General features: G+C 45.9%; 1 protein-coding gene across 1 annotated transcript in view; it reads left to right on the forward strand.

The window, feature by feature from the left end:
- Nucleotides 1-27,392, forward strand: part of LOC114050288 (juxtaposed with another zinc finger protein 1) — a 42,312-nt gene that overhangs the window by 2,703 nt on the left and 12,217 nt on the right. The gene's annotated exons all lie outside the window — the stretch shown is intronic.

Below are 27,392 nucleotides of genomic sequence, written 5' to 3' on the forward strand. Positions count from 1 at the left end.
TGATGATGATGATGATGGAGAAGATCATGATGATGATAGAAGAGAAGAAGATGATGATGATGATGATGGAGAAGATCATGATGATGATAGAAGAGAAGAAGGAGATGATGATGATGATGATGGAGAAGATCATGATGATGATAGAAGAGAAGAAGAAGATGATGATGGTGGTGGTGGTGGTGGTGGTGGTGGAGGAGAAGATAATGATGATGATGAGGGAATGGGAAAAGAAGACGACGATAATGATGGTGGAGAAGATGATCATGATGATGATAGAAGACAAGAAGAAGATGATGATGATGGAGGAGGAAATCATGGTGATGATGAGGGAGCAGGAAAAGAAGAAGACGATAATAATGATGGACGAGAAGATCATGATGAAGAAGAGGGAGAAGAAAAAAGAAGATGAGAAAGAAGGAGGAGGAGGTTAATGAAATATTTTTCAAATACACAGCAGGGAGCTGATGAAATTTCAGAAGGGAACACAGACAGGTGTTGGTCCCACAGTATTAAATTTAATAGACACTTTTTTTTTCAAAAAACCAAGCTGTACATAAGAGAATCATGTTTCACTTGTAATCCTCTTTTTTTCCCACTGAACCTGTGATTTCATTGGTAGGTCACCCCCAGCCAGGAACTCCTCTCCCAAAGCATATCAGCACCTTCTCTGCAAATGGAAGTCTTCAAGAGGTGGCCAGGACCCTTAGAAGTGCATGATTTGCCAAGGGTCACAGAGCCAGCCTGGGCCTGAGCTGGAACTTAGATGTTTTTGACTGCAAGTCCAGCACTGTCTCTCTTCTTTCTTTCTCTGTCTCTCCCCCTCCCCCCCTTCTTTCTTTCTTTCTCTCTGCATATTATGCTACCTCACTACGATCCTCCTTTTTCATCCTTTTGGCATGGAAATGCTCCTGTTTGATATTTATTGTCTTTATATTTTTTAAGTAAGAGAAAGACTATTTGTAGGAAAAAAAAAAAAGGAAAAGTTTATTAAGTTCATCATGAGGACAGGAGAGCTAGAAGGGAGCCCAAGCTAAAGCAATAGACCAGAACTGACGAAGTGAAAAGAAGGAGGAGAATCTGAGAGATGGAAATCGGCACCATCTTGGAAAGAATGATGATGGTGCATCAAGGTGCGGTGAAGGTATTGGAGATGATGGGAAGGCAAGATGAAAAGGAAAATGCTCAAAGTAAAAGATTTCAGGCTGAGTGATGTGTATGACTCATAAATTCCTGGGGTGGTCTTCTTAATGAGCTTTTGGACGAAACTCGAAATGCCTGGGCAACTGCAAAAATCCTTCTGTTTCATACACACACACACACACATAGCATTTGCATCCATTTCCCTTTGGTACCCTTGATACCCAAACTTTGGCTTCCACCCCCAGAGTAGCTTTGTATTGGTTTAGTATTCTTGTTTCATAATGTGGAGCAATAATAACAGAGATGGTACTGTACGTTCCCCCAACAAGAGTATGATTTTACCGTAATTACCATCTGATTGGATAAATTTTGTGTTGGTTGCATGATTTTGGGGGACTATGGTTGAATAGGAATCCTATTTCCTCTTCACCATGGTCCGCCATGGGCCCATTTCTTTGGGTCTCAGGAATTGCCAATGAGTCTTCCTTTGGATCCCTACAGTAGATGTGAGAGCTGTAGACAATGAGGACAATATGGCACAGGGTACAACTCTATTTCAATGAAATCACACTCACAGACATGAATATAAGAACTTGGAAGGGAGCTTGAAAATCATCTGGGAAAGTTCCTTTATTACATTGATGAGGAAGCGGAGGCCTTGACCAGGTAATTCACTGAGCACTCTGCAGTGCAACAACCATGTCTTGGAATTGGCCTTCCAAAGAGTTGAGAACATGTACCTCCCAGCCTCTCTTTGCAGAAGAAGGGGACTTTGAATGCATGAGATTGTATATTCTACATCAGACAACAAAACAGAAAACGAGGGGATTCATGAACTGAATATGCATTTTTTAATTAGAAGGGCAACAGATTAATAAATCTAAAACAGGCATGCAAGAGGAGATCCTAAAAATTAGAGAAGAAATAGAGAAATAGGAAGCCAAAAAAATCCAGGGATAAAACTAAAAGCTGGTTCTTTGAAAAAACTAATAAAATTGATAAACCTTTAGCCAAATCTGATTAAAAAGAGTGCAAAAAATAAAATCAACAAAATAACAATGAGTAAGGTGAAGCTACATCAGATCTAGAAGATATAAAAGAATAATCAGAACCTGTCGAATATAATTATGTTAACAAAACTAAGAACATGAAATAAAACGTTAACTTCAAAAATATAAATTATAAAAACTAACAGAAGACCAAATAGACATCCTAAATAAATATCACAATCTCAGAAAAGGGAATAAAATTAGCTGTAAAGGAACTACTAAATAAAAAAGCTCCTGGGTCCTAATGGATTCCATCAAATCTTTCGAAGAGATGGTTCAACGGATAGAACATTTAGCCCAGAGTCAGGAAGGCCTGTGTTCATATCCAGTCACACTTACTAGCTGTGTGATCCTGGGCAAGTCACTTATGCCTTGGTTTCCTCATCTGTCAATTGAAGGTAATAACAGTACCTGCCTGGCAAGTTGCTGTGAGGATCAAGTGAGATAATATTTGTGAAGTGGCACATAGTAGGCACTATACAAATGCTTATTTCTTTCTCCTTCCCACTCATGCTATACACACACTACACAAATTATTCTCTAAAATTGAGAAAGAAAGCACCCTGTCACATTCATTTTGTAAGACACATATAGCCCTAATACCCAAGCCAGGGAAGGATAAAGCACAGAAGTATATAGAGTAATATCATTTGTGAATTATGGATTTAAAATTTTTAAATAAAATCCTGTCAAACAGGTTATTGTGATTCATCCAAAAAATTAATCATTTTGACCAAGTTGGATTTATACCAGCCCTAGAAGGATGGTTCAACATGAGGAAAGCAGTTGACATAATTCATCATAATAAAAACAAAAAACAAAAAGATCAAAAACAGCATGATTATCTCAAGGGATGCAGAAAAAACTGTTGACAAAGTACAGCACTCATTTATGCTAAAACCCCTACAAAGCATAGAAATAGAGGAATGACTTTTTTTTAATGTCATAAAAAGTATCTCAAACCAAAAGCAACCATCATATGCCATAGACATAAACTAGAAATTTCCCCCCAAAATAGGTGAGCAAAGCAAGGCAACCCAACTCTCCTCACTGATTTTTGGTAAAGTTCTAGAAAAGTTGGCAATAGTAGAAAGACAAGAGAAAGAAATTAAAGGCATAAAGAGGAGACAAAATTATCCCTCTTTGTTGATGACATGACTTAAACCATTTACTTGGAAAATCCTAGAGAATCAGGAAAGATATTAATTAAGACAATTAACAACTTGAGCAAAATTCCAGGCTACAAAATAAATCCTTAAAAATCAGTAGCATTGGGGGCAGGTAGGTGGCATAGCGGATAGAGCACCGGCCCTGGAGTCAGGAGGACCTGAGTTCAAATCCGGCCTCAGACCAAACACTTGACACTTACTAGCTGTGTGACCCTGAGCAAGTCACTTAACCCCAATTGCCTAAAAATGAATTTAAAAAAAAAATCAATAGCATTTCTCTATATTAATGACAAATCCAAGAGGCAATAAAAGAAAGAGAAATCCCATTCCAAAAGCTACAAAATGCCTAAAGTATCTGGGACATCAACCTCCCAAAGCCCATAGAAGACTCGTATAGATTCAGTTACAAAGTGCCCCTTAAAGGAAGAAGCTGCTTAAAGAGCAGGAGGAACATGCATTGCCAATGGCTAGGCCGTGCCAAAATAATAATACTAAATAATATATAATAAAGTTAATTTCTACTTTCCATGTTGTTTCAGTTGATACCAATCAACTACCCAAGAGTTGCTTTATAGAACTTGATACAATAATAACAAAATTCTTTTGGAAAAATAAACGATCAAGAGAATTGATGAAAAGAGGAAAGGGTGAAGGGAAAATAGCTCTTCTAAACCTCAAACTATATTATAAAGCAGCAGTCAACAAAACAATCTGGTGTGGGTTAAAAAAATAGAGAGGTGGAACAATGGACCAGCCTAAACAAAGGAGAGTCAGAACAATGGAAATTAGTGTAACCGAGTGTTCCATAAACTAGAAAACATAAATTACTTAGGAACAAACTCCCTCAAACTGCTGAGGAAACTGGAAAGCAATCTGGCAGAAATTAGGCTTAGACCATCACCTCACACTACACTCCCCAGTACATTCTAAATGGCCGCCCCACCCTAACATTAAGGATTATTCTGCAAAAACATCAAGAGAGAAGTACACATTGGCAGGCACCATTGATATATGGGTTTGCTTAATCTTTTCTTTTTAAAATTCTTATTATAAGAGGTGGCTAACTGGGGAAATGGAGGAGAGGGTCCTTTCATTAAAAATTAAGGGGACATCAGAACAAAATATACCAATAAAGGAGACATTTTTAAAGTAAATTAGATAGGTAGACATCTGAGATTTTTTTAAGTCCTTAATTGTCAGTCAAGTATTTACTTATGGAAGACAGTCTTGGGCATTGTGTGGTGCTTTCTGAGAGTCTTAAGGTAAGGTTACTTCCTTCAAACAACTTATAGTCTAGTTGGGGAAATGGTTATCTTCACATAAAACATTAAGTTGATAGGATGGTAAAGTGATAAATTATCATTCAAGAAAATTTAAAAATAATGTCTTGAACAAATGCTAATTGTGAGACCCAGATAATAAATACAGAAGGAAATAGAAAAGAGAGAACTCCCCTTATTGTTGCCTTTCCTTAAAACGTAAAGGCCCAAAGTATGAGGACCTTTGAAGGGGCTCCCTTGAGGTATTACTGTGATTATTGTAAGTGACACTTCCCTCCCTCCCCCACCTTGTGCCTCACCTGCTTCTTGGCTCGCCACACTACCGCCACCAAGAACTTGGGAAATACTCGATGATGATAAACTCTGGTCTCTTTGGTCATTTAGCACTTTTTGACCTGTGTGCTACCTTACAAGGAGAGAGCTGAGCAAACATACTTCCATCTTCACTGAGCCCTGCTCTCCTTGGCAGTGACTGAACGTTGCATGCTTGAGCTTATTAGCAGGACTCTGTGTTGCTTTTATTTGTTTATTTTCTGTCTGTGCACTGGCATCCACCAACGATGGCGGCCAGAAGGTGCCTTACCAGTGGTGTTGGCTAATTAACGGCTCCAGGGGGAGTGCTTGCCCTGCTTCTTCTCGGGGGCCGTCAAAGAGTGGCTTTCACCCGTGTGTACTATGGGCAGAAATGACTTATTTGGAACACTGTCTCTATAGGCCAAATGATCTGAAATTTGCATGCCTCTTTCATTTGGGGAAGGAAAATGTTTGGGGGTAAAAGCCAAACAGAGCTGAGTGTGTGTGTGTGTGTGTGTGTGTGTGTGTGTGTGTGTGTAGACCCAAGAATCGGATGGTTTGTTTATGTAAATAGACACTCCAAAAACATTGACTCCTAGCACTTAGCCCAGTGCCTGGCATATATATGAAGCACTTAATAAATGCTTATAGATTGAATAATTAGTAGATTGATTTACCTGGGGCATAAAAGACCTTTCTTCATACGTTAAGACTTTAATTCTAGCTTCAGTGATGTTGACCAAAAACTTTAATGTGTTTTTGGGGATTTTTTGGACTTATGTCTGCTTCCATTGGCAATAAGTGCCTCGTCTGAAGCCTCACTGACGCATGCAGACTGTGCTGGAAGAGGGAAGGCAAGGTCAGCTCTCGTCAAGCCCAGGAACCAACCATGTGGCCATTATCCCAGGCCTAGCCTGCCAAAATCAAGTGCCATCAACAAACTTGCGATGTCAAGTTCAAGGAACAGTTTGGCTAGAATGTACGGTATGGAGGATTCATCAGTCACCCAGTGGATATTTATTAAACACACCTACTATGTGCCAAAGATACAAATACAACGAATGAAACAATCCCTACTCTCGAGGAGCTTATATTCCAGTGGATCCTGGATTGAGAGCTAGGACTTGGAAGTCATTTAGAGGTCAACCCCCTCATTTTACAACTGGGGAAACTGAGGCCCAAGGAACTGAAATGACGGGCCTAAAGTCCGATACGTAGTAAGTGACAGAGCCATGATTTGAACCCAGGTCCTTCAGCTCTAGGCGTGGTGCTCTTTCTACAAGTTATTATCTTATTCTAGATGGGGCAATGGCAGAAAGCGTAGAGATAGGACATGAGACAAGTGATGGATGAGTTGGGAAGGGCTCGTCATTGGCACAGACACCTCAAGGTGGGGATTTCTTTTGGACTGGCTTGAGAAGGAGCTGGCTTCTCCCCACTTGAAGTCTTCCAAGAAATGCTTCGGTATGTTGTGAGAGGAATAACTTTGCAGGGATGGGTTGTACTAGAGTTCCACAGAGGTCCATCCCTTCCAACTCTTATTGTGGCCACAGAAATTCATGGAAACCTTCAGCCGAGGCATGGCAGGGTTCTTGTTGGTGTTGAGTTATTCAGCTGTGTCCAACTCTTCATCACCTCATGGACCACAGCACGCCAGGCCCTTCCATTCTCCACCATCTCCCAAAGTCTGTCCAAGCTCATGCTCTTTGCTTCCATGACACCATCTATCCATCTCATCCTCTGCCATCCCCTTCTCCTTTTGCCTTCAACCTTTCCCAACATCAGGGTCTTTTCCAATGAGTCCCATCTTCTTATGGAGCTTAAGTATTTAAGCTTCCAATTCCATATTTGACCTTCCAGTGAATAGTCTGAATTAACTTCTCTAAGTATTGACTGAGTTGATCTCTTTGCTGTCCAAGGGACTCTCAAAAGTCTTCTCCAGCACCGTGAATTGAAAGATTGATTTTCCAGCGCTCAGCTCTCCCCATAGTCCAACTCTTACAGTCGTACGTTACTAGCGGAATAGCTTGGACTCTGTGGACCTTTGTCAGCCGAGTGATGTGTCTGTGCTTTTTCATCACCTGTCCAGACTTGCCACGGCTTTCCTTCCAAGGAGAAGACGTCTTTTCATTTCATGGCCGGTCACCATCAGCGGTGATCGTGGAGCCCGTGATCTTAGTAGGTTTTTTTGATGTTAAGCTTCAAGGCAACATTAACACTGTCCTCTTTCACCCTCATCAAGAGACTTCTTGCTTTCTCTTCACTTTCCGCCATCAGAGTGGCATCATCTGCATGTATGAGACTGTTGATATTTTTCCCAGCAACCTGAATTGTGGTTTTTGATGGAAGAGTTAGTCTCCATTTATCTAGTGCAGGCTTCCATGGGTGAAATCAGGTATCTTTGGAGGATTGAGGCAGGGACAGAAATCCTGTGGCATCCCCCCCTAAACACACACACACACACACACACACACACACACACACACCGCTACCTTGAACAACAAGCATTTATTGGGCATAGGTAGAAATAAATAGAATGGTAGAAATGAAGCCATCTCTAATAACTTGATCCTATATGTCTTCTAAGATGTGCCATAATTAGCAAACAAAGCCGAGTGTTCACAGCATAGAGTAAATACTAATAAGGGAGAGCCGGGTGTGATGGGAAAATGCCGTGGATCTGAATCAAAGACCAGCCTCACATTCTAGGCTTACCACTTAGCAGCTCTGTGACCTACAGGTCATTTCATGTCTTGGGAACTCAGTTCCTTTCTCTGGGTTCTTGCCTTTCTCGATGTCCCCAGCATGTAGCACAGTGCCTGGCACAGGGTAAACACTCAATAAATAAATGCTTGTGAATTGTGAAATCAGAACGCTGGGCCCTATGGTCTCTGAGAGCCGGTGAGCCTAAGAATTTAATATCTTTCCAGTGATGGATAGCATGGGGAGCCTGTGAGGGAGGAGCCCATCCCAAGCCTTCTTAACATCCCGTGGCCTCCCTTGTTCTAAAAAACAAAGCCGTGTCTCAGAGCGGCCGAGCTGAGGACTGGGGCCGTACATGTTCCTGAGCACAGACGAGGACGGCCAAGCAGGCAGGCCTGCGTGATGAAGGGGCTTTTCTGAGGTGATATAATTGAAGCCGGGGCAAGCAGAGCCAGAAATGAAAAACAGAAGCCTTCCTCCTCCTCTTCCTCCTCTCCATCAGCTCCTCTAACTAGCGAATAACATTTCCTCTGCTATAAACAATCCATTTGAGAACAAAGCAAGTCACCACAAGCATAGTTGAAGTATGAAGTCCCTGGTATTTCCTCCCTGTTGGAGAGAGACAGTGGGAAGAATCCTCCACGCTCAGAGGGGAAACGCTAAGCAAGAAGTGAGGCCTCTTAGACAGCAGCTGCCCTTTGAGGGAGAAGGAAGGGAAGGCAGACAGACAGATGGACAGACAGACAGACGGACGGACAGACAGACAGAGGGAGAGAGCACAGCAGACAGCCAGGGGTGGAGAGGGGAAGCTCCCGCCACACAGATGCCCCCAGATGCCGTGGGAGCTGTGATTTATGGCTTAGCGTGTTTCTGATCGAAAATGAGGACGTCTGGGGCTTCCCTCTCTCCCCCTGAAGACCCAGTTTGCTTTGATATGCAGAGAACAATCACAGAATCATAGGGTGAGAGCACCGGCTCCTGGTCCAAGGATAGATTTCAGGAAGTCTGGGAACTTGGATGGGACAAAAAAAAATGACATCTGTTTTCATTAACCTCTGGTTTCCTTTATAATCCTATGGATTTTTAGAAATATATTTAAAAGCATTCCTCTGAAAAGAGGTCCACAGGCTAGACCTGACTGCCCAGAGAATCTGGGACACACGGAAGGGACCTCAGGGGCCAGGTGGTCCCACCCCTTTGTTTTACAGATGGGGAAACCGAGGCCCAGAGATCAGGTGACCTGTTCAAAGTTGCACAAGGTAGTAAGTGACTGAGCTGGATTCGAACCCAGGTCCTCTGACTCTACCGTACCAAACTGCCCCATGTTCAACAACTCAGTTTAGTTCAGCAGATAGGTACTAACCGCTTAATATATTCACACCGAGTGGACCCCTGGAGGCAAACTTAGGGAAGCACATGGAGGATGAGCAGGCATTGGTGAGATCACAAATCTCCTGGACTATTTGAGGGTTCTGTGGACAAGAAGTTAGCAGTGCGTGCCCTAAGGGGCCTTACGTTCTCCTGGAGGAAACTTTGTATGCGCCAGGTAAATAAGTGCAAAGTCTCTACGGAGTAAGACACCTGCCCGGCCTCTTTAGGACAAGGGTTGGGGGGTGGGCATCTACCCCATAGGGACCGCATGTGCAGAAGCAGACGGGAGGGAGAGGAGAGCTTTGATTGCCAGGCCTGCTGGGGGCAGCCTCTGAAGCCAGACAGCCCCCACTACGACCAGAGGCACCTAGTTAATAAACCTGCGCTTGTCCCCTGACTTAAGAGCAGCAGCAGAAAAGTGGAAATCATTTCCCTTTGAATAAAAAGCACATTCAGGGCCAAGTCTGAGAAATTTTCCTCGGTTTTTCTTGCAGAGTTTCAGGCATGGAGTAATTAGCTGTTTACATATAGTAATAAACCAAATTTCATCTCAGCTCAGTAACTGTGGTGTTTGACCAGGCTCAAGAAAAAATAACAAGGCCCCTGCTTAGAATTCCCTTCAGGAATCTCAAAGCCCCTTTCCCATGCAGCCATATTTCACCTGGTGCTAGAAATGTGGTCGAGGCGAGCCTCTGGCCCCTGAAACCTTGGGGCTTTTTCTGCTCCCATCAGGAGCTCCAACGCTGGGCAGAATAATATCGAGAAAAGTTATCGGATGAAGTGGTACAACAGGGCATTTTTCAGGATGAGAAATGTGCTTTTTGAAATTCAGGATCTACAAATTAAGCTGTGCATTAATGAGGGGGGTGGGGAGAAAAGAAGGGGGAGGGACAGAGAAGGCATGGAGGTGGGAGAGAGAAGAGGGGGAGAGAAAAAGGGGAAGGAGAGAAAGAGGGAGGGGAGAGAGAAGGGGGGAAAGAAAGGGAGGAAGAGAAGAAAGGGGAAGGGAGAGACAGAGGGGGGGAAAGAGAGAAATAGAGAGGGAGGAAGAGAAGAGAAAGAAAATAATGTGGTCCTTTTGGCTGGAGCCCATGACTTGCTCTCTCTCCAAAAACCCATCAGGACACACTTCACAGGAGTTTTCCTTTGGAAGCAGACACAGCAGAAGCATTGCCGCTGGCTGGGGGACAATAGATTGTTTGACCAAGGAAAGTGGCGCAGATTCTGGATTTTTTTTAATAAAACAACCCTCAGGCTAGGAGACATCTGAGAGGGAAGACATTAACCATTTGGAAACATGGGCCCTTTTTTTCTGTCTGAAACCTGGCGTATTAAAGTCAGAGAAGCCCTTTCATCTTGGTAGGTCCCCCAGGCGCTCGGGTTCTAATGTCTTTTCCATGTGCGCCCAGGGTGACCAGTGGAATGATCCCAAGGCGCTGCAGCCGCCCCCCCCCCCCCCCCCCCCCCCCGAAGGCTCTTTGGAGAACAGTGGAGGAGGAGGGTCTGACTGCTCAGTCCTCAGCCTCTTTTCTCACCATCAGAGAAGAGAGTGGTAGCACTTGATGAGGGAGAGACTTAGGTAGAGCCGGGGGCTAAGCTGGCTTAATTCAGCTTTGGGTAAATAATGCAGAAAAACAAGAGAGGGGTTTAGCATCAAAACAGCCATATGACCCTGGGTGGGTCCCTTTACCTCCGAAAGCCTCAGTTATCTCACCTGTAAAATGGAGTTAGCAATAGCACCTACCATGTCAAACTACCTACCATTTTCAGAAGAGGGGAGGGGAGGGAGAAAAATTTGTAACTCAAGATCTTGCAAAAATGAATGCTAAAAAACTTTCTTAATATGTAATTGAGGAAAAAATAAAATAGTATTTAAATGTAAAAAAATAAATCCTTAAAATTGGAATTTATCAAAATGAAATATATATGTATATAAAAATATGTATAGCACCCATCTCCCAGCGTTGTTCTGAAGATGATACAATATTTGTAATGCACTTTGCAAACCTGAAGGTGCTCTATATTCTAGTTAGTATTATTATTATTATGATCATCATCATCATTATTATGTCCAAGTTCTTCTCATAAGGAGTATGTTCTTGGAACAAGCAATTTACTTCTCAAATGTTTTCCCCCTTACCCTCTGAAGAAAGGTTACACAAATTCCCTTCCCTGGCCCCAGACGTAAGTCCTGGATCTGTGTGGAGATGTCTGTTTTGAATAAATGATACATTTTTCAAAATACCATCATTATCCAAATAAAGCAGTAAAGAGAGAAAAGCTAGCCTACACCCCCAGCCCAACACCCCTGCCCCTCATGGAAACCTGAGCTAATGTGCTTTCCATGGGATCAATCTTAAAGTCTTCAAATAAAAAGATGCTTTGTTAACCCAATGTGATTAATTAGGAATGTTTGCAAATAAAACACATTCTTTCATGGAGTCATAAATGTCAGGCCGGACAAGGTGCCCCTGCCTCGAGGCAACCCAGCCCCAAACCCTGTGTGACAGAAGGTGAGCTAGCCTGGGCTCTGACCCCTGGGCTGTCCTGGAAAGCCCAGAAGGCAATTCCATCGCCTAAAACCCGGATCCCTTCCTTGATGGAGAAAGGTTAAGGATGGCATTAGAATGCTGGTGTAAACCTCTCTTTTCAGACACTGCGTCTGATTCTGCGACATTTTGGTGGTGTTGGTGTTTGGCATTTTTTTTTCCCAAAAGGGCACCATAATGAATATAGTTTTTTACTGGGCCCCCAGCGCCAGGCTCATTGGTGGTTGCCCAGAGGTGAATTGAGGCTCGATGTCAGGAGATTAGAACTGTCTAGAAATGGCCTGAGCTGCCTCGATGGGTGGTGGGTGGGTTCTCCATTGTAGTTTGTCAAGTGGGTGTGTGGCAGGGGAGATACTCATTCAGGTATAAATCAGACTGGGTGGCTGCCAAGGGACCTTCTGCCTCCTAGTTTCTGTGATTCCAGGTCTCTGTAGCCCTAAGATTGTTGTTCCCTATCATTGGCAATTTCCAGAAATCTGTTATCAAAGCCAGATGGTTTCTGCAATATACACGTATGTAATTTAGCCTAGGCTATGCTGTGCCCAAAGCAAAATTGAAAAAACCATCTCCCAAACAATAAGAAAGCTTGATGAAAGATTATGCTAACAACAGAAAACTGAAATGTAATAACCCGATGGAGAATGAATTCCTGGTTAAATTGGACAGACTTGAGCAGAGGCCTAGGTAAGGCAGTTTTACTAATATCAGCCCAAAGCTGGTATCCTTTTTACTGCTGGGACCATGGGGCCGTGACAGGCCACCATTACTTGGTGACGGCGAAGCTGAATTTCAAATTGTTCTTTCTGAAAAGCTTTAAAATTGGAAGGGACCTTAGGCATCCTGTCCTCCAACCCCCTCGTTGTACACATTAGGGAACCTGAGGCCTAAAGAAGAGGTTTTTCCCAAGGTCATAAGCAGAAGAGCCAGAATTCAAACGCAGGTCCTCAGACTCCCAAATTCAGCATTCTCTCCACTCTAGGATGACACAGTGGATTGGGGTGCCATCCCTGTGGACGTTTCCTCCAGGAATGCAGATTGCAGCCCATCCTGGGCCACTCTTGTCCATGCCCTTCCATAAGTTGACCACTAGAGGTTTCCCCCATATACTAAGGGCCTTTAGAATCTAGATCTCTTGATGTTACGTGGGCCCCAGTGGGCCAAGCACCTGGGCTGTCTGCCATTTCTGTACTTCAAACCTTCCGTGGCTCTGTGATCCCGTCAATGTGGACACACCCTCTAATGGTCTTGCTCAGGACCCATTCCTGCCCTGCTGTGGTGTGCAACTGGAGGTCACCAAAAGGTCAGTAACAGTAAGCAGAATACATTGACCTCATTGGATTCTCTCACCAGCCCTGTGGAGTATGTGCTATTTTCTGCATGTATCGGATGCGGAAACAGGTCCCTCAAGGCTAGTCTGCCCCGGTCACACAGCTAGTAGGCATCACAAGAGGATTCAAAGCCAGGTCTTCCTGACGCTAGTGACTAGTACCCCACTTCCATTGTAACCACTTAATGAAAAGGCACTGATTTTGAAAATACAGCAGTGACAAGAGTATCATCGTTTCCCCTCCAGAACCTCAGAGCTCTCTCTTCCCTTCCTTATCCTGCTCAGACGTAATTTATACAGAGCACTGGCCCCACCCAGTTCATGTCCAAAAGTGGCATCCTGGCCAGATTAGTCCTTGCCCCAGCTATCAGTGGGTAGGGTCCCCAAGGTCTAAGTGCCCTCAGCACAGGGATAGTAACAGCCAAGAAACGAAACAGACCCAGTCCTCAAGGAGTTTACATTCTGTTGGGGCAGATTACAATGAATGGACAAGAATGAAAATGCAAAGTAACACAAGTTTCAGGAGGGAGAGAATGATGCAGCTGGGTGAAATAGATTCAGGATTTCATAGACAATCTTTGTACATGGAAATGTTGGTGTTTGTGAAGTTTGGAGTGATAAAAAAATTTGTTAAGGACAGTTAAAATAAGGGCGGGGCAAGGAGAGGGATTAGGAAAGACTTTGTATCACAAAATGAATGTTATCTCTGGAGAAGATTTAGTTGGGGACCCAGTCAAGTGGGTTCTAAATTTCATCTTATAGATACAGGAAAGTTTCCTTCTCCCTCCCTCCCTCCCTCCCTCCCTCCCTCCTTCCTTCTTTCCTTCCTTCCTCTCTCCCTCTTTCTCTCTCTTCCTTCCTTCCTTTCTTCCCCTTACTCTGTGTTTGCCTTCTGGTGTCCCTGTTTTGGCTAGAGATGAAGCTGGGGTGAGCTGGTTTTTCAACCACAGATTCCAAAGGCCGACGCCCCTTCAGTAGCATGGACCTTAGGAATAGTAATGAATCATATTGGGATTTTTGGAGTGACCTCCCCCATTCCACCAAAGAGCACCCTTTTGTCTGGACCATGGGAGCCCATAAAGTCATCACTAATTACGAATTTCACACCATGAAATGGCAGCTGTCAGAAATACAGCCTCTCTCACTTACATCACTAATGTGAAAATCTGTTTAATAGGAATGTATATGTATAGCCTATATCAGATTGCACACTGTCTTGGGGAGGGTGGTGGGGAGGGAGGAGGAGAAAAATTTGAAACTCAAAAGCTTATGGAAGTGATTGTTGATAAAAAAATATATTAACAAAAAAATGCTATTAACACCTACATCATAGTATTCTTATAAGGATCAAATAAAACCATGGATGTGAAACACTTTTCAAACCTTAAAAAAAAAAAAAAAGAAATATAGCCTCTCGACCTGGATGTCTGCTCTTCCAGAGAGATGCCTTCAGAGGGAGAGGTCACCTTTCTGGACGAGTGCACGGATCCATCTCTTCTCATGAAAGATTTGTAGGAATCTCTGGTTGCCTCCAAAACTGAGGAAGTAAAACCCAGGTTATGGTTTTCCTTCACTTCTATATGACTCACCTTATCATTTATCAGCCGACTGAGAGGAGTAGCCACGTTTTAGCAGAGACTGCCCAGTGTCGGCGTTCAGGAAGGATCATCCTGTGTAACTGAGCTAAAAGTCTGGCAGAAACTAAACGGGTTGGAAGAGAAAAATCCAGCACATTCAATCTCTTTTTCTAAGTGTTTGAAAAAAGGCATTTGTCCTCTCTTCTCCCCACAGTTGAGGGGCTGTAGATGTAGAAGTTCTTCAGTATCCTCAGAAGTGAAGAAGGTACAGCATCAATACAATCAGTGTTGTATTTGACAACATCAAATACAGTGATTTGTTCAGTGTTTCACCATCCCAAAAGGATGTAAGCTCCCAGAGGGCAAGGCCTGCTTCATTTTTTGTCTTTGTATAACTAGCACTTGGTACAGCACCTAGGAAACAGTAGAAATTTAGTAAATGCTTATTGAATTAAATGATTGAATTTTCCCCAGTTGAATATTGGATGTAGCTACCTGTCCACTCAAAAGTCCCAGGATTGGTTGGCTTGAAACGATAACTAGCCAGCTTCCTGGGAGCTACTCTACAGAAGAGACACAGGCAAGGGACCAGAGCATCCCTGATGTCCTGTACTAAGAGGTGTCCTGTGCGTATCTTTGCAGTGATGTTCTGACCTTCAAATGGGAAACACCTGCCACTCTAACCTTCATAATTTTCATATGAATCTGTGATCTCCTCAGTATAAAAAAATCCCTTCAGTGATGCAAATCGCAACCCACTCATGCCTACCCTTCCCGTGTGACTCTTATCCATGTCCTCCCAGAAGTTTGCCACAGGGAGTCCACCCAACGTACTGGAAGCCATTCTTTCTTTCTCCCAGCATCCCTCATTCTTACCTTGTGAAATTAGTACCATCTCCAAAGGGAGTTTTACTTACTTTTCCCAAACATCAACAAAGACTCTTGTTATGAAAATGGTCTTTGTTGGTTCCCATCTCCTCCATGGATTCTTTCCTGACCATAGTTTTCCTGCCCCTAGTGGATGAATTAATTCACGTTGATAGCAACAGGAGGTGGTTGGAGATGCAGAGCAAATTCTTAGTTTTATTCATTCATTCAATGCAATTATGAAATGCCTGGTGAAGTCAGGTGCTGTGCCCTTACATACCGCAGACATAAAGACAAAAAAATCAGCTGCCCTGCCCTCCAATAGCTTACATTCTACTGAGGGAAACAGTGGAAACACAGAAAGAAGTAGATAGAAAATGTAGGTGGAAAGGAAGCACTTGAGTCCTGAAGGAAGTTGGAGATGATGTGAAACAGGTGAAGACCTTGCTCCACATCTCCTCCAACATCCATATAGCCAGAGCAGCGGGGAGAAGGAGATGGTCCGGAGAACCTCTGGTGGGCCAGTCTGGCAGGCACATCCAGGAGCCCTACTCCCAGAAGGGAGGCTGGAGACGAATTGTGAAGGGTTCCACTCTCCAAGAACAGGACACATTCTCTCTGATCAGCCAGTCTCAGCCTTTCTCAAGAACAGCTCCTCTGCCAAATTATGGATTAACTGACATTTTTAAGAAATTCCCCCAAAAATGTATTCCTTGGCTTGACCAAGAGAGAAGGTCTGGACCTGAACACTGTCCCTATTATAACTCATGCTTGGAAGAATATTTTAGTAATTCCTATTTACCAAGCACTTTTCTCACAACTGCAGGGCAGAGAGGGGAAAGGGTTTGCTCAAAGCCCCTAAACTAATAAATGTCAGACTTCAGAATTCAGTTCAATTCAACCAGCGGCTCTTCTGGGCACAGAAAGTGAATCAGCCACTGCCCTCGACTGTGCAGGGCAGTGGTCGAGTGGGAATGAAGGTGCGTTGTTGTTCCATCATTTTTCAGTCATGGCCAACCCATTCGGGGTTTTCACAGCAAAGATACTAGAGTAGTTTGCCATTTCCTTCTCCCATTCATTTTACAGATGAGGAAACTGAGGCAAATAGGGTGAAGGGTGTGGTAAGTGTCTGAGGCCAGATTTGAACTCATGAAGATGAGTCTTTCTGACTCCAGACCCCGCACTCTGTGCACTATGGCGCCACTTTGCCCCGGGTACAAAGTAATATGCGTTACTTCGAGAGCTGGGTAGAATCAGGGCAGGCTTTGTGTAGGTGAGGGTCCCCTGAACTGGGCTTGAAAGGGAGTGAGGGGTTCCTCAGGGCATTGGTGACAAGGGAGTGGACTTGAGAACCCGATCTTCCAGCTACAAGTGCTGTGTTTGTTCTGTTGATCTACCCAGCCTTTGGTAGAAGTATTTTTGAAGATCAGTATGGTTGTCTGCCTGATGGGTAGATGACACCAGAAAGGGGAGCTCTGCTTTTCTCATCATCTGAGGGTGTTAAGAAAGGAGACTTTGGTCTGTGCTTTGTAGTAGGGAAATTGATTCCATTTTTTCCCAGCAGACTCAGTAAATCTGGAGCCTCCTGGGTACCTGTGATGTCCACCCCCATCCACCCCCTTCCCTCCCTGACCTCCCCCCTCCCACAGTTGATGGGGGCCTGCCCTGGGCAGGAGTTGGGCTCGTAGACTTTGGAATGTTTACTTTGGGCCCAGAGCGGCGCTGTGTTTTTTACACAGCCGTAAAGTGCATTTAAGCCTCCAATATAAAACATTTCTCGACTACCGTTTCATAAAAGCCTGTTTGCGTAGGTCCTTTTCCTCACCGTCACTTATCTTTCACGCAAACCTGTTTCCTGAGATTGTAGGAGCCACAGGAGGGAAAAAACAGAATTAAAGAGAGGGCGCTGGCCATCTCCCTCACTTGCGCATCAGGAGAGGTTTCTGATCCAGTTACAAATTTGTGTTTTTAACCTACGGTTGTAGGCCTAAGGAGAGAAGAGCCAGAGGCGTGTTAATTATGAATGTTTTCCATTGTGGTTGGGAGAGTACAACAGATGTTTCCCCCCATCTGACACACATAACACACACACACACACACACACACACATATGCTCACACACACACACATACATGCACGCACGCACACTCAACTGTTTTTAATTTTTTCTTAAGCTGAGAGAGAAATTTTTAAACATTTGCCAGAGTTCAATTAACATCCCGTGACGGAAGGTGGAAAATGTGCGACTTTATTTTCCCTCCACCATATACCTGCTTTTGCTCTCCATTCCATGGCGCAAAAGGATTCCAGCTGGCATGGGCTTTATTACCATGGAGTTAATTTGCAGGCTAAGCCTTTGGCGGAGGGGGTCTGTTTAGCTTTTATATATTTATTTACTTACTTTTTTTCTGTTATAAATAAGACTGCACTGTAAAACAGGCAGCTTAATTGCAGGAAGCCCAAACTATTTAATTTTTATTTTTTTTCCCCTGAAAGTGGTTAATAGCTTATTTTTGTTTAGACGGCGCAGTTGAAAACCCTGTCTAAGCATATGCCTTTAAAGCTGAGATTGTGTTACTTGGTTTATCATGCTTTCCCTGAACTGTATCTAAACAGGAGGCTGATCGGTATTAAAAGGCCCTTTTTTGGTGGAGAACAGTTGGGAAGGGGGACCAGGGAGGGAATTTATCTAAGAATGCAGAATAACTTCCTGAGACTATGGGCGCTGTGTGACCATAAAAGCCCGGCAGTGTACCTTCAAGGGACAGCAGGATGATCAGCTCCCATGTGGTGGCATTCCCAGAGAGAGGAGCCTGCCGGGCAGGGGACCGGCACCTCGGGCCTGTCCTAGCTATTAGCTACTGCTGTTTGCTCAGCTGAACTGGAAGACACAATCCCCTCTGAACCATATTCTGCTGACATGCCTCAAAAGCAAAAAAAAAAAAAAAAATCCCCAAAAAGTGTTGGGGTGATAGCAGCGCTGCCCTCTGGGTTTAAATTTTTGAATCCATTGCTGGTTATTTTTCCTACCTCTGAATGCAAGAGCTGGCAGCTTTTGCCCTGAGATGTCGCCACCTACAAATGCCTGCTGTGCATTGCTGGTGTGACAGCAAGGGCAGTCTGTCCTGCCGGTGGCTGTCTCCTTCGTCTCCAAAGTTTTGAGGGGACCCGGGCATTAATCCTCATTTAGGCCGCTGGAAAACGCTTCCTTTATAGGCTGTGACACGTGGATTGTACAGTTAGGAAATGAGTCAGTGACACGGGACCTGAAAAACATTGTGGGTTCATGACGAGATAAGGAGAGGTGTAAGCCTCGGGTCTCATAATGGAAGGGACAGAAAGAGGGGGAAGGTGAGGGCTGAATATCTCATTAGTGGTGCCCTCATTCTTTGGGCAGGGATTCAGAATTTGGGCTCTGTGTTACTGATGTCCCCAGGCCAGGATCGACTGAAAAATGGGTGTGCTACAGTCTAGAAATCCAACTCGAATGCTCTTTCACATCTGTGAATCTGAGGGGATACAAGTTAAAGTTGGTGCTCATTTGAGGATTTGGAATAAGAGCGCTGGCCCTGGAGGACCAGAGTTCAAACCCAGCCTCAGACACTTAGTAGCTGTGTGACCCTGGGCAAGTCACTTCACCTTCTTTGCCTCAGTTTCCTCATCTGTAAAATGAGCTGGAGAAGGAAACGGCAAACCACTCCAGTATCTCTGCTAAGAAATCCCCAAATGGGGTCACAGAGAGTTGGACAGGCCTGAAATGACTGAACAACAAAAATGTCTTAACATACTTCACTACCTTCCTAAAGCACGAGACCCTTCTTGGCAGCAGACTGGGCCTGGGAAACTGTTTTCAAACTCTCAATCTGTTTTGGAACTCATTTTTTTTTACTGCATTCCTGAGTCTGTGACATTGAATTTGGGTGGAAAAACTCATTAGGCCTTTGAGGGAGGAGCCAGGATGAGTCAGTGGAGAGGTGAGTGCTCTCCTAAATAGCTGGGTTCTGATCTCACCTCTGGTCCTTGCTAATCTCTGTGACCTCGAACCGGTCCCTTCGCCAGCGTTGGCCTCAGTCGTCTGTAAAATAAACGCCGTGGATTAAGTGGCCTCTGAGACGCTTCTGCGTTGAGGTCCGCAGTCTGAGGGCTCTAAAATCAGCCTGTTGTTTCAATTAACTGTAAGTGTTTGGCGGTGGTTGTTTTAAAGTGTGCCCAGAAGGTATCGCTGTCTGTTAACTCTGGGGCCAAAGTACAGAGAACTAATGAACTAAAAACACCCAATGCTGACGAAAGGGAATTCTTATTTTCTTAACTGGAGATTCCTAAAATGGTGTTTTAGTTCTTAAAATTCGACTCAGTAATAAAACTTTTTTTTAAATTCAACTCAATTCTGCAAGGAATAATTAAGCACCTACTATGTGCCAGACGTTGAACTAGGTGCTAGCAATAGAAAAACAATATGAAAGAGGATTTGCCCTCAAGGAGACTACATTCGACCAAGAAGAAACAGCCTCCTTGTCTGTAAGTGAATATAAAATGGTTTCGGACGAGGAGAGCCTAGTGACGGCGTGGTGGGGGGTCAGATTGGAGAATTCAAGAACTCAAGAAAGGCTTCGTGTGGGACGTGGCCCCTGAGGAGGGCCACGAGGGGAGGAACGAGCATCCCTGAAAGTCTTTTGAGGCAGCTGTGATGGAGTCGGAAAGGCATTGGGCCTAAGAGTCAGAAGACCTGGGTTTCTCATCAACTTGGAGCTGGGAGGAACCTTAGAAGTCACCAGTCCGACGTCTTCATTTATAGAAGGACAATGAGGCTTGCCTGGACTCCAAATCCAGGGCACAGGCCTCCTTCCAGAGGCCCAGCTCCAACCAATCGGCCCCTTTGAGACTGTTTAAAATGGTGGTTGTAAGACCTGGAGCCATCATGGAAGAGCTGTCACCCTTGAAGCCATAAGGCGCCATTTAAATTTCACTCATTATTCTTGTAAGTGATGTGAAAGGACCATTCTCAGGATCATAGATCTGAAGCTGGGAAGGTCCTCAGAGATCAACTATTTCAACCCTCTATTTTACAAGTGAGTAAACTGAGGCTTAGGGGCAGCTTGGTGACACAGTGAGTAGAGCGCTGGGCCTGGAGTCAGGAAGACCTGAGTTCAAGTCCAGCCTCCGACACTTGCTAGCTGTGTGACCCTGAGCAAATCATTTCCCCCTTTTTGCCTCAGTTTCCTCATTTGTAAAATGAGCCGGAGAAGGGAATGCTGAACCACTCCACTATCTTTGCCCAGAAAACCCATGGACAAAGTCCATGGGGTCTTGTAGAGTCAGACACAACCGAATGAATGAACAACCACAGAGATTCTGAGAGGCAGAGATGAACAGGGAGTGCATTCCTGGCAGGAAGGACAGCTGATGCAAAGGTGCGGAGGTGGGCTTTTGTCAGGCTGAAAGACCAGCTAGAAGGACAGTTTAGTTAGAAGGTAGAGTGAGAGACAATAATATGTAATAAATCTGGAAAGGTAGATTGGAGACAGATTTTTAGATGCCAAGTAGAGGAGTTGGTGTTTTTTCCTAACAGTTATTATTAGCTTTAGATAATAATCCAGGCAGATACTTGTTTTTCCTGTAGTCACACACTCCATAAATGAGACATGTAATATTTCTATTCTGGTTATTATTTAGATAAAATTCTCTTCTCACATGGTTACTCACCCTAATTCTGAGGAGGCTCCAAGGAACCCTTCGAGCTCTTGAGGAGGGGAATGGTGTGGTTTTAGATGATGACCTTGGCAGCTCCAAAGCTGATTGATTGAAAAGGGGAGAGACTGGAAGCAGATTCGAGGTCAACTGGAAGGCAGTGGTCCGGGTGCGAGGTGATGAGGACTGAACCAGGATGGCGTCTCCTCTCGAGACCCTAAAAATCTAAGCAATTCCTACTGGACACCAGAGACTGCTTCATTTCTCTTTATATATTGGAACATAGGCAGTCCCTAATGAATGCTTTTGTCAGTAATTGATTGATTGATTGATTCTTGGAATTGATCGGATTGAGTCTTGGAATCTGAAAGTCACACTCCATGAAATGCCACGCCTGGTGTCAGAGGGCCGGCTGCCTCATGGGTCCAGACAGCCAGCCTCCAGGGTCCCGTTGTGTGGCCGAGAAATCCCTGAGATGTCCCTCCCCCTTGGAGCAGTTTTCTCGGTACACGCCCTGCCTGTGCTTTTGTCTGTGCAGTGCCAGGGGAGGGCTGGGCATTCTCAATGCCCCATTAAGCGTAGTTCTCTTATGCTTCCTCAGTGCCTCTCATCTCGTCCATTACAGTGTTTTTCTCAGTGCCATATCTTCATTTTAGCCTTCTCCAGGCAGATACTTGTTTTTCACATTCCATAAAGGAGGCATGTAATATTTCATGCTCAGGAAAAAAAAAAATTGGATGATAGGTCTAGAAAGATCCATGGAGGAACATGTGAAAGAGGTCCTTTCATCTGTGGCGGCTGCAGCTGCATTCACAAAGATTGTTGATGCCCCGTCGTGATCAGCCCCAACACCTGGGCTTTGGAAGGCTAGCCCCCGGGGGCGCCGGGGCCAGCTTGTACCAGCTTGCTGGAGCCGAGTGTTAAATTTTCTGTGTGGGCATTTTCAGAAATCGGTAAACGCCACAAATCCAACCCAGCAAGCATTTACTAAGCTCCTCCTTTGTGCCAGGTACCAGGCACTAGGAACATAAAGACAAGACGGTCCCCGTCCTTGAGAAGCTTCCGTTCTAGGAGGGGGCACAGGCGTTTAAGGAAGCCTGGGGTGGGGAGCCCCTGAACATCTGTGAGCAGGCGCGGCCTGTGCCTTGGGAAGATGATTCCGGCGATTTGTGGAGGACGTGCGGTCTGGCTGGTGCAGTGGCCCAGGTGATCCGGGTGCTGGATGAGCTCGAACGCCCGGGATTCTAGGCAGCGCAGGTCATCTTGGCCACGTCCTCTGCCTCGTGTTGTTTACCTTCACAAAACGTGGCTCTGCACCCGTCAAAGCTCATGTTTAACGGTGCATCCACCGGCCAGAAAACAAGCCACGTCTTGGCCGGATGGGACAAGCCAGGGTCGCTTTTAATTGGCCTTCATGGGCGTTGGCTCACTTTGCGGACTGTAAGTCAGGGGTGGATGTCGGCTTCAGGGAAGGGCTTCTGTCACGGATCTGCCGTCATCTCTGTTTTCTACCGGGAGCTCAGGTTTCACGAAAACTCTCACCGACAAAAAGAACCCTAGAACCCAGAGCTAGAGGAGGCCTTGGTCCTGACCCAGTTGCTCTACTCCTGTGCCCCTGACGTGAGGCTCAGGGCGCGTGTGCTCAGAAACCCCCCTCTGCAGGTGACAGCGCCTTTCACTGGGGCCGCTCTCCGGGGGAGCCCATCGTGGTACGGTGCCACACAGTGGCGGCGTCCATCCCTCGTGCCCGCTTCTGGCATCGGGGGAGGAACGAAACAGGAGGAGCTCTCTTCCACAGGACGGCCTTTCGTCGCCTCCTCCCGGACCCTCGTGTGGCGGGGCCCGGGCCCCTTCCTCTGGTGCCGGCCGCCCTCCCAGCTTATCCCGCGCTGCAGACACCGGGAGGCTTGGAGAGCAGCTGCTGGCCGGACCGTTGGCTCCTGCCCGGCCCCGGGGCCATCACAGCATCAGCTCTTTTTCCGCTGAGCCGCTCTCTGTCTCTGTCTCTGTCTCTGTCTTTCTCTCTCTGTCTCTGTCTCTCTGTGTCTCTGTCTCTCTCTCTGTCTCTGTCTCTCTCTGACTCACTTTCTCTGTCTCTCTCTCTCTCGCAGCTCATTCACTGGCCCTTAGAACAGGACTTCGTGCTTCACCCCCTTGAGTTTCATTTTTTTAGACCCGATCTAGAGTTCCCAGAGATCAAGACTCATCCAGTGGATTACCTAATCATCCCAGGCTTCCTGTCCTCCATAGAGAATGCCATTTGTGTCTTCATCAGAGTCACCGATAAAAACGTTGAACCAGTAGCACCAAAGATAGATCCCTGAGGCACTCCATTAGAGACCTCCCGAAGCTGACAGTGAATCCATAAGCACTTATTAAATGCCTTTATTAAACTTAAATTAAAGGTACTCAGCGAGGTGCTACGGTTACAAGTGCAAGGGATGAAACGATCTCTACGCCCCACCCCACACACATATCTAATGGAGCACACAAATACATTTAACAACAGACACAGCATAAAGATAAAGTTTATAGATACAAATGCATACAAAGTTTCTAGCTCATCACTAATCACCACTTTCTGGTCACAGTTATTTCAACCAGCTCCATGTCTACCCACCCAGCTGTACCAGCGCCCCACCCTCATGTCTCCATCTTGTCCCTAAAAGTGGAATGAGCCTCAATGTTAGAGGCCTTCTGCCCTACAGGCACACCGTTTCTGAAATGGGCCCGGACTACTAGACTAGTGACCCTGTCCAGAAAGGGGTGCCATGATTTATTAGGTTCAGAGATTTAAAGCTGGAAGAGTCTGTGGAGATGAGCCCAGTCACTACCCCCCTTATTTTACAGATGAGGAGACTGAGGCCCCAAAAGGGGAAGCTACCGCCAAAGCAAGACCGTTGCAAATAGCATGGGCAGGATTCACATCCAGATCATTTGACTCCAGATTCTCCCCTCTGCCCATTTAACTGCCTGCACCCACGCTGGCGCAGTGACCAGTTTCCCTGTCACTCTGCTGGGACCCTACAATGACCCCTGTGGGTCCTCTAAGGCATGGGCGTGTTTACCGCTGTCCTGGTGTGGGATGGATGGATTCTGTGATGCAGAAGCCTTGCTCTCACCCCAGAATGGAGGCTCCCTGAGGGCAGGGACCCTGCCCGGAGCCTCACGGGTGCTCAGTAAATGCTGCTGGCCTTTTGACTGAACCACTCTCTCTTTGGGTATTTGGCATCTCTTCAAAGACAGTCCTTTTACAGGGGAGGCTGATTCGTTCCAGACAGTTGAAATGACCTGGGCACAGATGGCCTCCTGTTCTCCCCTAACAGCCCTTGGACCACTCTGGCTGCACATTCCTAGAGGCCAGCCACCCACGCAGGGTCCCGATTTCAAGTGGGAGGACACTGAGGGGTCTCAGCACTCCTGTGAATACTCCCTAATAACCTGTGATCTAATTAAGAGTTAGTATTTGGAGCCAAGAGAAAGTTACTAACCTAGCCCCCTACCCCTGACTCCCGCCCCACCCCACCCCCACACACAAATGTACCGGATCAAAGGAAGGAGGTCAAGGACGCCAGGTCCATCCTGAGGAGGATGGCGGGAAAGAATGACCAAACTTTAATCAGGGCGGGGGCCATGGCAGCCATCTGTAGATATTGCACGGTCCTATGGAAGAGGGTTAGGCCCCAGAGGGCCAAGTTGGGACTAGCAGGGAAAGGTGCCAGGAGGCCAGTTTAGGTTTGAAGTCAAGAAAACCTTCCTGACCTTTAGGGGATGCAGGAGTCAGGGGCCCCCCTGCTATGACCTGACTAGGAGGAGGCAGAGCTGCTTTTAGAATGGAGGAGGGGCAGGGTTAGACCAGGGTATTGGGAGACCGAGGCGATAAGGGGTCAGGGAGGACTCCAAAGAAACGTCTCAGCTGCAGAGAAGATGGGTCGACCACGTGGCATGAATGTGGGATGTGCCCCATCAGTGTCATTATGTGATCAGGAGAACACGAGAAAGGCTCCCAGCTCAGCGGATAGACCCTCAGTGGTGAAATTATGGGAGGACATGGACAAAAGCCACACAGGATGGGCTGACGTCTGCATTGTGGGAGGGAACACCCGCTCCGGGAGGTCACCCATTTATCTGAATGTGAGGGTGTTTGTTTCAAGGAACAAGATGAAAGAAAGAAGAGTTGGAAATGACCTATTAGAGGATTTTCATTTCTCTGCTGAGAAGTTGTCGGAAATCCATCTAGCAGGGGGGAGTTTTTTCTTTAAGTGTGTGCTCACGTTAATTTACCCATAACCAGTGCTTTTGCTTCAGGTTAGTTCTTCCCTAAGATGAAAAGCACAGGAACTGTTGTCGTGGCTGCAGACCTTTGTGGGAGACACTGCAATCACTCCCAGAAAACTTTCCAGATGGGAGAGCCCAGTGGGTGCATGTGTCTGTGTGTGTGTTGATGGTGGGAACTCACCTCCCCCTGCCCACAGGCTGGATTGTCACAGCTAGGACAGTGGCTGCCACATGTACATCAGATGGCCATCCACATCTGATCCAGGTTGAGTTTTGAGGGTGCCGAGGGCCCATAGCAGGCCACCTGCAAGCCACCAAAGCGCCAAACCTCAGTTTCCTCCTCTGTAAAATGGGGGTATTCATAGCACCTACCTGCCAGGGTTGTAACAGTCACGTTACATGACACATATAAAATGTTTGTCAAACCTTAAAGCGCTATAGAAATACTAATGCTTAGTATCACTAGTACTGAGAGAGGGGGACTGCTTTGTTTCTGTGTGTTCCTGGCACTAGGCAGCCACTTAATAAATGCTCCTTTAAATGAATGGAGCAGTGTCCATGAAGGGGGCCCCCAGACTGAGGGAATCAGGCTCTTCAGAACATTGACAGAACCTCAGATCTCCGTCCAGAAGGGTGCGTCAGGTTCTCATGTTTCTCTCAGCTCTATTTAACACGGAATTGGTTTGGATTTTTTTTAATGTCCTCATTCTCTTGGTATTCAGGTTAATAAATTAGTCCAATTAGATGAGTAAATTAGCGATTCCAGATTTCCAGGTCTTGCTTGTGAGGCTTTGAGAAATGCCATCTGAAAGGGCAGTGCCCCGTGGCATTTGTTTTAGAGTTGGACGTGCCAAAATGTGCCCTACTTAGGGAGAATTTCCAAAGCATTGCAGATTGTTCAGGGAATTGGTTTGTATATAGCGTGAGTGATCCCCAGCCTGGCCCAACCCTAAAGCATCCTAGAAATGCTGATTAGCAGCAGCCACAGCAGCGTTATTATGGAAGTGTTAGGTTCAATCTGCTTGACCCACGCAAAAAGGAAAATGCGGTCATGTGCATTTACTAAGCTCCTACTGTGTACCAGGCACTGCTAATGTTGGGGGCAAATTCTGTCATACTGAGTGAGATGGAGCTGCCTTGGCCCTTCTAGAACAGGGTGGGAGAAGCGCAGAGAGCTGAGACCCATCCCATCAGTTCACCAGTGAGGAAATGGAGGCCGAGGGGGAGGAATGAGAAGGCCGGCCTCAGCTCCTTTAATGAGGGTCACCTGGCAGGTCTGGAGGAGGGAAAGGGGATGCTCTTGGGGCAGCGCTGACTCCTCCAAAGAGTTATAACGCTGATCACGGTGACATTAAGTACTGGTGCAGGTGCCTGGCATAGAAGGCCTGGGGAAGCCCAGAGCAGCCCCCGTGCCGTCTGTCCCCAGTGCTGCTCACACCTGGGGATGCATTTCACAAGGCCAGTCGCCGCCACCATATAATTCTTACTAATGTTGTGTTCTAATTCCTATTTATTCCACAGGGCTTGTAAATGCATTAGAGCTTGTCAACGTATTATTTTACGCTGTTTATGATCTGGAGAATTATGGTCGTCAAGGTCGCCTTGTGCGAAGGCCAGCCCTGACCCAGCCACTTGGAGCCAATTAAAAACGAAAAAAATCCACAAAGCCCTTCAGGCAGTGGAGCTGGGGCTTTCCCTCCCCCACCCCCAGCCAAATGACAAATGGGGAGGTCGAGTTTCTGAGAGATACCCAGTGGAGCAGGTCAAGGCACTTGCCCGGTGGCGAGGAGGCTAAAACTGGAGCTGTCTTTGGGTGGGCCCATCACTGAGGGAGAGCCGATGAAAAAGGCCTGGGTAGCAAGGAGCTGTTTTGGTGGGGGAGGGGAGAGGATGCTGCTTCCCCTCTCTTGCCTCGGGTCTTTCTCTATAAAATGAAGGGGTTGCACTTGATTACCTCTGAGGCCCCTCCAGCCCCAGCATTCTGGAGAAGCAGTGTCTCCAGTTCCCTGTGAGTAAATGCGACTGGAAATGTTCGCCCAGGGTAGCAAATAAGACCGGCCCTAGGCAAACATTTTCTGTAGTGCCTGTGGCCTCTGTCTC

This window comes from Vombatus ursinus, unplaced genomic scaffold (assembly GCF_900497805.2).
Source record: "Vombatus ursinus unplaced genomic scaffold, bare-nosed wombat genome assembly UNPS02014799.1, whole genome shotgun sequence".
NCBI lineage: Eukaryota > Metazoa > Chordata > Mammalia > Diprotodontia > Vombatidae > Vombatus > Vombatus ursinus.